Raw genomic sequence first — 15,051 nt, 5'->3', positions numbered from 1 at the left:
CGGCGTGTGATGTTCCCCATCCTGTGTCCCAGTGTTCTTATTGTTCAATTCCCACCTATGAGTGAGAACATGCAGTGTTTGGTTTTCTGTCCTTGCGATAGTTTGCTCAGAATGATGGTTCTGGGTATGTACCCAAAGGATTATAAATCATGCTGCTATAAAGACACATGTACACGTATGTTTATTGCAGCACTATTCACAATAGCAAAGACTTGGAACCAACCCAAATGTCCATCAGTGATAGACTGGATTAAGAAAATGTGGCACATATACACCATGGAATACTATGCAGCCATAAAAATGATGAGTTCATGTCTTTTGTAGGGACATGGATGAAGCTGGAAATCATCATTTCCTAGGATATTAACTATACTATGGCAATAGGAAGAAGGAATTCAGTCTTCCTAGTATAAGAAAATACATTGACCGTGTACTTGTTTTCTATTGACATGTAACAAATTTATTGGCTTAAAGCAATACAAATTTGTTATCTCATAATTTCTGTAAGTCTGGGTCTTCTGAGGCTTAAATCAAGTGCTGGCCAACTGTGTCTTCATCTGGAAGCCAGACTAGAGAAAGATCTGTTTCCAAGCTTCCTTAGGTGGTTGAAATAATTCATCCTCCTGATTACATGGCTGAGGTCCTTGTTTCCTTGCGGCTCTCCACTGGTGACCACTCGCAGCAACTAGAGGCTGGATCAGGTCCTCACCATGCAGTCGCCTCACAACAGGGCAGCTGACTTCATCAAGGCCATCAGAACCCCTCTGCTGTGTCTGCTAAGATGCAGTCTTGTGTAATGTGACATTTCCACGGTGGTGAGTGTTGTGTAATATCCACAGGCCCTACCCACACTCAAGGGGATGGGATTTTATAGCTGTGTATGCCAAGGAGTAGGAATCTCCTGGGTAATTTCAACGTTTTCCCTACCCAAATCTCTCAGAAATATTATTAATTACTTCATAATTACAATGATCTGTGTCCAGTTTACTAATTAAGCATATATTCATTGAGCACCTACTTTCAGCCAGGGCAGTTTACAAAAAGAGACTAAAGTACATCCGTGAAATAAATAGACAAGTGTCACAGCTCTTGAAGTTTACTGAAACTCTAATAAGTACTATCTATAATAGAGAAATGCTATAGGTTATTGGGTTGCATTCAGTTCAAAAGTATTGGCAAATTGGAGAAATTGGGTTACAATCCTGTATATAAAAAAGAAAGTCTCTTCAGTCTGTGACACAGCACTTTAGGTTTCACAGGGAGATCTGTCCTTGATCTTAGAAATGCCAATTCCCCAAACAAAATATTGGGGCAAAGTAATTTCCCTAGTGCCCAACTAATACCATGTTTAATTCTGAATGGCACAAATTGTATTTGATAATCAGTCTCCACCAGCCTTTCTTGGCACACTCTCTTGAATTTTAATATTAACTTTTATTTGTTTACAAAAATGTTCCTCAATATCTATTGTTCTCTAGTGAATTAAAAATCAATGGTTTTGAAAATATTTTTGTAATAACCAAGCTTTAAATGTGTTATTGAAAGTAGTATTGTTTTTGTATATTTTCCATTTGAAATGTTCTAATTGTATTATTCTGTTTCCATTAGGAAATATTGATTGGAGTGACCACTCCCCATTGTGGTGGTTATCATTACTTTGTGGCATTAAAATTGACATGAAGAATTTTTTTCCAAAAGTGTCCTGTTTCAGGATAGATTTATTTGGGGTTTTTGGTGGAACACTGGCCATTTTTAAGTTTTTTTTTTTTAAATCCATGTTGAGTATCTTTTTGAGCAATCTTCTTGCATTGGCTTATATGAAAATGAGGTTCTTTAAATTACAAGTTGTGAGAATGTTAAATAGAGTATATTATTTTCACAAAAACTGTCCTACTATATTCAGGTACAAAAATGTTTAAAATTAGGCTGCAGAAAGAATGAACAAGAATTACACAGAATTTTCTCAAGAGTTGATGAAATGTATTGAGTGAGTTACTAATATTCAATTTTATAGTAATCATTGTTTGAAAAAATAGCAAGCATGCTAAAACATAGGCTGACAAAAGTACAAGTGTATATATTTCAGGGGAGAAAAGCAAAGCCCTTTTATATCTTTCACACATTCTGTGGTACATTTTTTGAGCCCCTTTATAATCTTTCGGTTGTGGACTGTGGTTTAGAATCTAAGGCCAATATAACCTATAATGAGAATTACTTGGTACCAAAAACATTGGTAGATGATTTTGTGTTTAATTTATTACCAAAATATGTAGGACATGTGGAAAGCTTTATGGTACATAAAAAAAAAGTAAAATAGGCCAGGGCTTACTTATTTTTGCCTGAAATGCACATGAAATTTTGAAGCTGCTTTTTCAAGATTACATAAAATGAAATTATATTTTAAGATGTTGTTTTTAATGGATGTCCACAATCAGTGTAAGGATACAATGAGTGAGGACCAAATCATAAAGGTGATTATTAAAATTATACAATGATTATATGATTTTTTTAAAGATATTTTTAAGTTTATTAGAAAATACAGATGTACAATTAGAAACAATTTAAAAATATAGAAATAATATTCATAGATTTGTTATCTAGCAGTTAATATAATTGCTATTGTTGAAAACATGAACTTTAATCAATAAATATTAAATGAATTATATAATGTTAAACACTATTAATGTAAGGAATTAAATTGTATTTGTTTTCAGTAATTATAAATGCAAAAAAGAAAAGAACTGTTGGCTTACTAGATCAATACAGAACATATCAACTTGATTTTCAGTATATGGCCTAACTACAAGGGTCATAGCTGAAGAGTGACTCCGAAATATCTGAAATGAACATAGAGCTTTGACCCTTAGAAATTAGTCTTTATAAAGATTATCAGAGTAAACGTCTTAATGCAATGATGTGAGTATTTTATATTGGGCCAGGTTAAATCAGAGAAGCAAACCACAAAACCACACAAGGATTTGTTCCAGGGATTTGACCCTTTACACTTTTGGAAGATGGTGAAGCGGTCTCTCTAAGGCTGTGGTGTTCAGGTCTTATGCTGGAGCTGGAAGTGCAAAGGGGTGACAGCAGGGGGCAGAAAATGGGTAAATTGGCAGAGAACAAGAATTATTTGTAACCCAAAGTCATGATCTAGAGTCCACAGCGGCAAACTGAAATCCATGTCAGTCCTTGCTCCCTCTGACCATGGTGGAATAATTGTCCTGCGGAAACAAGGCCCCTTTTCTCAGAGCTCAACACATGCACCTGACCCAGGAGTCAGAGACGCTGAAGGAGAGTCCTGGAGAAGCTGGGGCAGGCTCAGATGCTGTCTCATGCCAGCGAGGTGAGTTGGGGTCATTGACAGTAAACGTGAACTAAAAAAGGGGGCTGCTTCACTTCTGCTTTCCAATCTAGAGTATGAATCTCTCTTGTGGGCTACACTAACCAGAAACACAGAGGAAAGGAAACAGAAATATTTAGTTGGCCTCTTTACCACGATGACATATTACAAAATGACTGCAGTCCACCCTTTGTCGAATTGTTACTCGTCGCATCTTTTTAAACCAAACTTGATCCCTAAATGAAGACAATAACAATGTCACATTTCCATTGGACACAATGCAAGGGAACCCAGACACAATGGAAGAAACTCTAACCCTTCATATGAAAGGATACAAAGTGGGTTTTTCTTTTTTCTTTTTTGTCTTTGGGTATGTTCATTTTTCTTCTGGCCTTCTCATGCTCCTCCGTTGATTTCCTGTAACTCAAATACTGACATTTAAATCAATTATTGTTAACACGTGTTAGATGATGAAGAGGTGATAAAGGGGAAGAAACAAAAGTTGGTTAATGTAAAAACATATTCTTGTTAACATAAGAAAGACATACTTGCAACAATTGCAGTCTTTCTCTCTGCAAGTGGTATCCAAAGCTGGAATTTCTAACTACCCGTCCCATATTTCCTTTGCCCTCAGCAAGCACTTCAGCTGGTCATGGTTCCCTCCCTGGTGGGGTGACACAAACCTTCATTGCTGAGGCTATCAGCAGACTTTTTTTCTTTTTTTTGACGGAGTCTCACTCTTGTTGCCCAGGCTGGAGTGCAATGGCCTGATCTCAGCTCACCGCAACCTCTGCCTCGCGGGTTCAAGTGATTCCCCTGCCTTAGCCTCCCGAGTAGCTGGGATTACAGGCATGAACCACCATGCCCTGCTAATTTTGTATTTTCAGTAGAGACGGGGTTTCTCCATGTTGGTCAGGCTGGTTTCGAACTCATGACCTCAGGTGATCTGCCCGCCTCAGTCTCCCAAAGTGCTGGGATTACAGGCGTGAGCCACTGCACCTGCCCTAGCAGACTCTTTTGAATTTAGTTGTTATAGTTTTCCATTGACTTTAATTACAGAAAATTTTAGTACTATAAAGTACTCTTCATGCTCTCCAGTATACCAAACATAGTCCTACCTACTTCACTGCGTAGTAATTATCAACTTTCTCTTTCATATTCAGAATCAATAACCACAGCCATTACATTCAACTCCTTTTTGCTTGTTGATGCAACAGCCTGAAGACCCCAAAGCGTCTAGGAAGCAGCCTCAACTATTAGTTCAGTGAAATTATTGTCATGCCCCTTGAAGACTGCATTCCTTTCTTTAACACAAAGACTCTCATGCAGCACAGCCTAAAAGCATTGCATTCTATGTAGGAACAGTGACTTCATATGTAGGGTAAGCCTCTATTCCACTAAGAAGAGTGTATCGCCTCTTCCGGGTTGAAACCACCAAGAGTAACTAACGTGCCACCAGGAAGCTGTCTGATCCTTCTGGAGAATGATGTCATAGCAAGGATTCAGTGTTGCTTCTGCTATTGGGAGATCTGACACTTTGCCATGACTTATCCAGATCAGCCATGGAGAGTACAAGTCCCTGTTGCTGAGACCATGCATAGCTTTCGTCTCTGCCACCATGGCCACTTGATTCAGGAGCCCATTGATGATGATAAGTGATCCTGGGAAAAGAGGCTAACTGATATCCACAGAACGGGTCAACCCATCTGCCTGATTATTAAAATTCTCCTCTGATGAGGCCACTCTGGTGAGCAGTCACATGGGACACAGACACCTTCACACTTTTTGCTCACCAAGAGAGGTCTACTCACATATATCTTCTCCAAATATCCTTGCCATCAATTTTTTTAAAAATAGACTTGTTATTTTACAATAGTTTTATATTTATAATAGAGTTGCAAAGAAGATAGAGTCCTCATACCGTAAGACATATGAGAATTTATATCATATCTGCCCTTCATAAAGAAAGTTCCAGCTTTACTTACTTTTAATACCTTATATTACTATGAAATATTTGTTAAAATTATTGAACCAATATTGATACATTATTATTAACCAAAGTCCAGACATCATTCAGATTTCCTTAGTTTTTAACCTAATGTTAAAAACTTGATTTTTAACTTGATCTTGAGTGCAACAGTTCTTTAGACATTCCTTGTTTTTGATGACTTTGTTAGTTTTAAAGAAGTTTATAAAATACCACTCAGGTATTTTATATGGTATTACTCATGTGGGTTTTGTCTTATATTTTTTAATGATTAGGCTTTTGAGGAGGCTTTTACAAAGATAAAGTCCCATTATCATCACATCATATCAAAGGTACATACAGTCACCATGACTTATCCCTGTCGATGTTAACCTTGGTCACCTGCCAGAGGCAGTCTTGATCAGATCTCTTCACCATAAACCTGTACTTTTCCTCACTTTCAATACTGCACTCATCAGAAGGTAGACTTTACAGACTGGCCCCTTTCACTTAGTGATACACCTGTAAGATAATCTATGTTTTTGCATGGTGTGAAGGGTCATTCCTTTTTATTGCTGAAATTTTGTTTTCATTTTGTTTTGTATAGATGAACCACAGTTTGCTGGTCCGTTCACCTAATGAAGGACATCTTGGTTGTTCCTAAGTTTTGGCAATTATGAATAAAGCTGCTATAAACATTTCTAAGCATTTTTTTATGTGAATATAAGTTTTCATATTAGCCAGGTGAATATGTAATAGCACATTACCTAGATTGTGTGAAAGGATTATCTTTAGATTTGTCAAAAATTCTAACACTTCTAGAGTGGCTGTGCCACTTTGCATCGAATTAGAAATTCACAATGAATTAGAGATTCTGTTGATACACACCCTCACCAACAATTGATACTGTTGATTTTAAAAAATTGTACCTAAGTAATAGGTGTATAGTGGTATCTCATTGTGGATTTTCACCCATTTTTAAATTCAATGTTTAAGTCTCCAAGTCCCTCATCCATCTAACCAAACCGTTACCCAGGGGCCACTAATTAATAGTGACCTTTGCTTATGGCCATTTCTCTTTCTAGGTAAGGAGAATGGTGCAGTGCTCATAGTTTTGTCCACCAGCAGGACTTTCCTGCACTACTGTACTTAAGGCCATCTCTGCATGGGGGCACTTTTACATGGTACTTGCATATCATCCAGAATCACCTATAAATCAAGCCCAAGCTTTTGTTTTTTTTCCTTCTCGGTTATCCTATCACAAAGAGAGAATATGAGGCCATAGAGAGAATATGATATAGCAGGAATAAGCTCACGGACATCTGGGATATTTCTGCGTGAAATCTACTTGTGTCTTCAGGATCTGATTTTTCCTGGTTGTATTTGATGATGGAGTGCTGCTCTGCATGTCCAATATTTAATGGCTTGGTGGATCAGATGAAACATCGTTGATGATGAGTGGCTCATGTCACATGGTAACTTGGTGTGACAGCTTCTATTAAGGGTCAGTAGCAAGTTCAAAACGTGTTTCCTAAAAGGAGAATACAATCCATCAATAACACAGTGGCTTTGCTCTGTGATCCTAAGTGTCTGCACTGTGATTCATCTACAGAGGACTACAAAAGGCTGCAAACTGCATTCCTGTCTACCAAGGACATTTTAAGCACCACTGAATCTGCCAGATAATATAATCCAAGGGAAGAGCATCTTGCAAGGCAGCCTGGATCTGTTGCAGAGCCTTCTCTTGTTCTGAGCCTTTCTAAAGTGTAGTAATTGTTGAGTCATATGATTAGACCAACCCCCTCCATGAGTTATATGGTGCCTCAAAAAATTGCAAGAGTCCCCTTCCATATTGTGTCTGTCTTAGTTGTAGAACAGTCTAGAGTCAACAACTTGTCCTTCGCCCTTGAAGGGATATCTTAACATGCTCCAAATCACTGAACTTCAGAAGTGTCATTGAAATTCCAGGCCCCTGAGTTGTTGTGAATTATGTTTCATATCTCCGACATGCAATTTCTAATCGGTATATAGTAGTTTTTATTTCCTGTTCATCAAATCCGATTAGCATAGTGTCATCAAGGTAATGGACCAGTGTGATGTCCTGCTAAGCAGGAAAATGACCAAATGCTCAGAGAGTAGCTTATATCTCAGGGCTGGAGAGTTGCTATATTCCTAGAGTAGCACAGGGAAGATTTATTGCTGGAATTGCCATTTGAATGCAAACTGCTTCTGATTTGCTTTATCAACAAATATGGAGAAAAAAGCATTCACTACATCAGTTGCTGCATACTAACTGCCAGTGATGTGTTGATCTCCTCAAGCAAGAAAATGGCATCAAATACAGTAGTTGAAATTGCAGTCACCACCTGAATAAGTTTATGATGGTCTACTGTCATTCTCCAAGAAGCATCTGTGCCTGCAAAGGCCAAATAGGTGAGATGAACAAGGTCATATTGGGAAACACCTCCCCTGTAACTTTCAAATCCATTTTAGTGATATTAATTTCTTCAATCCTTTCAGGAATGTGGCATTGCTTTTGTTTTTGTGGTTAGATACAGTTTTAGTGTCTTTTAATTATGTTTTCTTTTGTGTGTGTGTGTTCTTTTTTTTTTTTTTTTTTTTTTTTTTGAGACGGAGTCTCGCTCTGTCACCAGGCTGGAGTGCAGTGGTGCGATCTCGGCTCACTGCAACTTCTGCCTCCTGGGTTCAAGTGATTCTCCTGCCTCAGCCTCCCAAGTAGATGGGACTACAGGTGCGTGCCACCACACCCAGCTAATTTTTGTATTTTTAGTAGGGATGGGGTTTCATCATGTTGACCAGGATTGTCTCGATCTCCTGGCCTCATGATCCACCTGCCTCACCTCCCAAAGTGCTGGGATTACAGGCGTGAGCCACTGCGCCCAGCATATGTTTTCTACCATAATGTCCCTCAATACATAAGTCATGAAGCCAATGTGGAGATTCTGGCCTTATCTTCATTCACATGGCTGTGGATGGTGAAGCTGGCTCAAGTCTGGGAATTGACTGAGGAGCAGTGAGTCTGTGTCATCATGATTCAGGTTAGATATCTGTTCACTCCACCTAGATCTTTTTTTGCTTATTCCTATCAATTAAGAAATCAGTAGTATGCCCATCAATTTCATTTCCCAGGAAACGATGATCAAGTAACTAATGCCAAAGATTTCTGCATGTCACACACTTCTGATTAATTCTCTGATTCCTCTGTCCATGCTGCCATATTGCCTATGTTGTCTTTAGTTACTGGGCCTCAACTTGGCCCCTGCCATCCTGGTGCCCCATTATCCCTGTTGTATTGAAATATCTCAGTTAAATGGTCTTAGTTTCACTGTGATTTCTGATCTATACAGAGGTTCAACCACAGAACTTCAAAGAAGGTAAGGATCTCCAAAAAAATATCTTTCTCGGCTGGGCACAGTGGCTCATGCCTGTAATCTCACCAATTTGGGAGGCCAAGGTGGGCGGATCACTTGAGGTCAGGACTTCGAGACCAGCCTGGTCAACATGGTGAAACCTCATTTCTACTAAAAATACAAAAATTAGCTGGGCATGGTGGTGCATGCCTGTAGTCCCAGCTACTCTGGAGGCTGAGACAGGAGAATCACTTGAACCCAGGAGGCTGAGGTTGCAGTGAACTGAGATCATACCACTGCACTCCAGCCTGGGTGACAGAGTGAGACTCCATCTCAAAAAAAAAGTCTTTCTCCCAGCTGCGATGGGCGCTATATCCACTGCACCCTTCTAGATGGTGAAGCAGGTAGGTAATTAATCTACATTATTACGCTGATATCTGTAGTCTTTGGGTAACTTTCTCCACAGTATACCCAGGAAGTTCTGTCATTTCAGTCATATTTAGTGTAAGCCATCTTCGGGTTTATGTTCTTGTCCATTGAGCTGAGACATGAGCCTAGTATCTTCCCTTAGTATACTCATATAAAACAAATTTGCCCTGATCAGACTTATATTTCTCCTACCTGGACATCATACCTTTCAGTTCTATGCTCATGTATGATTCTTAGATTTCTGTATACATTGGCAAAATGATGCAATCCTTTTAGAGGGTATTAAACCTAGTAAGTGGTCACGTTTTGTCCCACATACTTTCAGACCTGTTAGGACTTGAGTCAAGTTATATGTCTAGAAGCAAGGGGAGGTGATGAGTATAGGTCCTGGGGAGGATCAGCTGTGCCTTGCAAGGCCAGTACAGGAGAGATTTGTATAGATTCTTTAGACAGGAAGAGAATAACCTCCTCAGCAAGAGTAGAAGGACTTCTTCAGGGGCAAAGAAGGATCAGCAGGATATAGGGGTCCAGGGTCCCTAGTTTCATTTAATTCTGCCCGTACATCCATATCCCAAGTTTCCTGATCATTTTTACTTTCAGTTAATGTTCTCTAACAAAAAAGACTGTTAAGTTAGGAATTCAATTTATATTATATTTAAGCCACCTGCAGGATCAGACTTTGTGTTTTTAAGAACAGCCCAGAGCTTACAGGAGAGATGGCTTTCTCTCAGGGTAGTCATTGAAGCCTTCAGTTTCCTTATGCAGTCTTTGAATTACAAATTTAAAGTCTTGAACTCACTATTTTCTTTTCCAAGTTTTAGTTCATTTAGAAGCAATCAGCCAACCCTACTATACTCCTTAATTTTACTAAACTATCCTAAGGCAGCAAATACTTTATCACTCAGAACCATGCCTTCTATAGTCACTGGATAACAGAGACCTAAAGGTCATAAATTGAGTGACAGTCTCGTTACTGCAAGCCATTAGTACCTACCTTGCCAATTTGCCCCTGGGAGCAGGGTCACTTGTGCCTTTAAATCTAGAGAGACATTTCCAGAATACACAGGACCAGTTCAGAGTACTCCTCTGTAAGTTTCTATGTCTCTGGAACTACTCTTCCTACCAAATTCTTTATCATCCAGGATTCTCTCTCTCTGTCTCTCTCTACATGCACACACACACACACACACAGTGTGTGTATGTATGTATACATGTATGTGTGTGTGTGTATGTGTGTGTGTGTGTGTGTATATATATATTTTATATATATATATATGGATGGACTTTTGTATGTTTGTTTGCTTTGCATGGAGATTTGCCTGTACACCATTGTGAATGCTGGTTGAGTGGTCTCAGTCAGGCTGTTGTCTTTAATATAATGCTGGAGCTCAAAGTCCAAAGTCCACAGACAGTTGGAAAAGGAGGACAAATGTAAGGTGGTGGCAACAAGAATAAGCTTAAGGTGGGGTGCGGTGGCTCACGCCTGTTATCCTAGCACTTTGGGAGGCCAAGGCAGGCGGATCACGAGGTCAGGAGGTAATATTATTTTTATATTGTCAAGAGTTATAACATTTATGTCCCATTTTGCAAATATAATTAACTTTTCCCAATTATATATTTTAAAAGGAAGAGTGGAGTAGGAAGGTAATACTTTTGGAAGATACTCCCTATGAACTATCAAATATGGAAGATTCTGATGAACTGCGATAAATTTGTAGTATTTCTCTCCTTGAAAGAATTGTATTTTCCTTTATTAGTCTCATACTGGAGGCATTGATATTGAATGTGAACTCAATTCTATAATCTCATTATAGTCCATTCCTTTTCTTCAGATTGCTACTTTTGGAATTTATCGTAGTGAGAGAATTTGCTAATACAAGTCTCATATTCTTGACATACAATTAAGAAGAATAAGATATGACTAGTCCATCTCTTCTGAATTTGACTCTTCATTAATTACCTGAATAACTGCCTCACTAATTTACTGACTTTTTTTTTTTTGGCAATTTCTAAAGCAAACTGTAGTGTTTTATCAGTGTTCCTTTGTGTTTTGGGCATAGTGGTTTCTTGTTCTGTTTTCCCATCAATTTCTCATGATTAAAATCAATTTTATTTTCTCTTTCTAATACTTTCATTGTTTTTAGTTCAATTGTATATTTATCTTCACACTATCCCTTTTGTTATGTCAATTATACTGGGGAGTGGTGAAGTAGGGAAAATGCACATATGCATTTGCAGTTTGTGAGGAATAGTTACTGGTTGCTTTTATGTCAAAATATTGGTTACATTTAAACAATTCAATGGATATCATTGGCTAGAACATAATCTACTTACCATAGCTTGGGTAGTTCAGGGTTTCTGTTATTTATTCACAAACCAATCCATATTAAGTTAAGGTCTGTAAGAAAGCCTGGTGTGTTGTAGACAGATTGGAAGAAGACAATGACATGCACAGTGATCAAGAGTTAGCAATTTGAATTCAAAACTTATAGAGAAAATACCTTGAAAGAAGCCATGCTGCATTCAGTGTCTGTATGATTGGATTCAAAAGTTTTGGAGAAAAAGGTTGATTATAGATTAATACTCTTATGATACTCTCTAGCATGTTACAATGCAGGAAGCTCTGCTACTTGGTCCTGTGGTCAAACACATCCAGAGGTAACGAAGTGTCTGTGGCCAATCAGAAACATCTGTGGTATGTGAGGTCAGCCCTGATGGGAGAATCCCAGGCAATACACAGGTCACAGTTCACTGATGCACGTCAGTAGAAGCTAAGTGGCTGAGCCAGGGACACCAAACAACCCAGCAAACTGTGCTGACTACTATGAAATCGGTTCGACCTAACCTGCTAAGCCACAAAATTGGGCATATTTATATGAATTTCCTCCAAATGGAAGTGAAATATATGTGAAGTAGCTTGGCAAGTTCTGAAGAAATGGTGAGTTGTGACAGCCAAACCAGATCAGCTGCCGTCAAGGTGTTGGTAAGCTTGCATTCTCGTCTAAGGGCTTGAATGGGGAAGAACCTGATTCCAAGCTCTTCAAGTTGTTGCCAGAATTCAATTCCTTATAATTGTAGGACTGAGAGCTTCAGCAACTAGAGACAATCCACAGTCTCTGACCATACAAAGGTCGCATCACATCATCTTACTCCTTCAAGTCCAGGAGAGACTACAGTCTGCTAAGGCACAGTCTCATACAACATAATGTATCATGTTAGTGGCATCTTACCACTTTTACCATATTATATGGGCTAAGAGAAAATCACAGGTTTTACTCACACTCAAGCAGATGGGCTTAAACAAGGGTGTGACTCATGGGGGTAACCTTAGGGTGTGCCACCTCAGGACACTGTCATTCCAATGGGCAAAGCTTCAAGCAGCACATCTGAATGTCTACTTTCCCCGGCATGAGGCATGGCTCATAAGTAGCGGTTAATAACTTCTGTGGTTGGAGATGGACTTGAAATGACCCTGATTTTAAGACTGGGACTAAAGAGTCCCAGGAGTATGAAAATATTTGTGTACCATATGAAAGCTCAGCAGAAAGCAGCTATGGTAGATGAGGCTTATAATTATCAAGTGGACAAGTTCTGTCTATGGCCAAGAGTTAGCATCCACCTTCCTTCCAGCTTTCCTATTTGGCTTACAGACAAAGTTAACAGGGTACTTGACATGAATGTTAAGCATTCATGTCATCACATGGACTTTTCATCTCCAAAGCTGATCTGACTACTGCCAGTGCTCAGTGTCAATCTGCCAGTGGGAGGGACCATTCTCTGAGAGTCTGATATGCCCTCATTCCCTTATAGTTTTCACGTTGATTATGTTAGACTGTTTCCATCATGAGGGTGACTGTGGAATGGACACTTATGCTGGATGCGGATTTACCCTCCTTGCCTAACATGATAAATTTTTATTAGGTAATTAATTAGTAGATTGCTTTTCACAAGAGAGTGTGCATTGAATATAAATTTCCTATTGGCAAGGTCATGTACTTTGTAATCCATTCTACTCAGAGTGAAGCATCCATCCCAGGTCTTAGCCCATTAGTGGAAGATCAATACATATTTCTTAAAAGAATAGATACATAAAATGCATTAAGATGTCCTAGAATAGAAGTAGTTGGAAAAGAAAAAGGAATATAAACTTAGGGACTCATAAAATGGATCCCAAAATGAGACTAATACAAAAATCAATTCTTAAGAACCTTTCACATTTGCTCTGAGTGGGCTGTGGGCCATAAAGTTGGCTTTCACCTATCTGGAAGCCAATATGGAGAAGGAAATGGTGCCCATTACATAGTCCCCATGTCCATAACTCAGAAGATCCATAGTTATTCCTGATTTGGAAACGTCTGGTTTTACAGCATTCTTCAACATAGGCCTTAATATCTTCCCCATGTAAGACAAAATATCATTTCTAAGGACCCTCATAAATTAGACAATGTTTAATAAAATGAAACATCTGTTTTAGGGCATTCTTTCAATGCTTTTGTTTCTTTAATTTTATTAAGTGAGAAAATTAAAAAATGTGCTTTTGAAATTTTTCATTTTTGTTGATAATACATTTGTAAAATAAAATTTATTTCAACATAGAAAGCAAATATAAAATATATTTTGGTAAAAGCAGGTGTGGCAGGATTTTGTAGTAATTTTCTTTTATATTCTGGTGGAGATCCCTAAGCTATCTCTGTGGCATCTTTCAAGGAATAAATAAAGTACTGATATTTTAAGTAGTCATTCATAATCCTTGTTGTTCAAACTGAGTTCTGAAAGCCAGCGGACATCAATGAGCATGAGATGTTTACATCCTTTCAATTCCATGGGGTTTAGCTTTCTGAGTTCAAAATTAGGTGTGAAAAATATAGTAATTTCCCCTTACTCCCCATTTTACTTTTTTATAGTTTCAGTTTCCCATGCTCGACTGTGGAAAATATTAATAAAATTTTTCAGAAATAAATAATTCACATGTGTTAAATTGCATGCCATTCTGAGTAGTGTGATGAAACCTCACGCTGTCCTTTTCTGTCCCTCCTGAGAGGTGCATCAGCCCTTTATCCAATGGATCCACACTGTGTTTGCTGTCTGTCAATTAGTAGCCCTCAGTTATCAAACTGGTAGATAACAAGAAGAAGGGTGAGCACAATAAGAAATTTTGAGAGAGAGAAAGAGGAAGAACATTCACATAACTTATATTACAATCTATTATTATAATTATTCCATTTTATTACTGTTGTTATTTTCTTTCTGTGCCCAACCTATAAATAAAACTTTATTAATTGTTATATATGTATGGGAAAAAAACATAATGTATATAAGGTTCAGTACTGTCTTTGGTTTCAGGCATCCACTGGGGGTCTAGAAATATATCCCCAGCAGATAACAGGGGTTATTTACAATGAATAATGATAAGAATAATGTACATTTATTGAATACTTAAAAATGTTGGGTACCACAATTAGTGCCGTATATATATTATACTATTGAATCACTGGCAACAGTTGCATGAGGTTAAATTCTACTTTTCCAATTTATGGATGAAGAAGTTTATTCCCATATATATAAAATTGACAGAGAGCACACATCTAGAAAATAGCAGAGTTAGAATTCAATCCAAGTCTATGTGACTATAAATCTACACTCTTAATGTGCACTCTATCTGATTTTTTCCTACATGACAATGATATTGGTTATAGGAGTAGTAACCTATTATCGAAATTAGGATGTAAGAATATATCTGTAGGCCAGGCATGGTGTCTCATGCCTGTGATCCCAGCACTTTGGGAGGCCAAGGCAGGCGGATCACAAGATCAGGAATTTGAGACCTGCCCGGCCAATATGGCAAAACCCCATCTTTACAAAAAATACAAAAATTAGCCAGGCATGCTGGCAGGTTCCTGTAGTCCCAGCTACTTGGGAGGCTGAGGCAGAAGAATCGCTTGAAC

Source organism: Gorilla gorilla, chromosome 17 (genome assembly GCF_029281585.2).
Source record: "Gorilla gorilla gorilla isolate KB3781 chromosome 17, NHGRI_mGorGor1-v2.1_pri, whole genome shotgun sequence".
Classification (NCBI taxonomy): Eukaryota; Metazoa; Chordata; class Mammalia; order Primates; family Hominidae; genus Gorilla; species Gorilla gorilla.
This window is presented reverse-complemented; position numbering follows the sequence as displayed.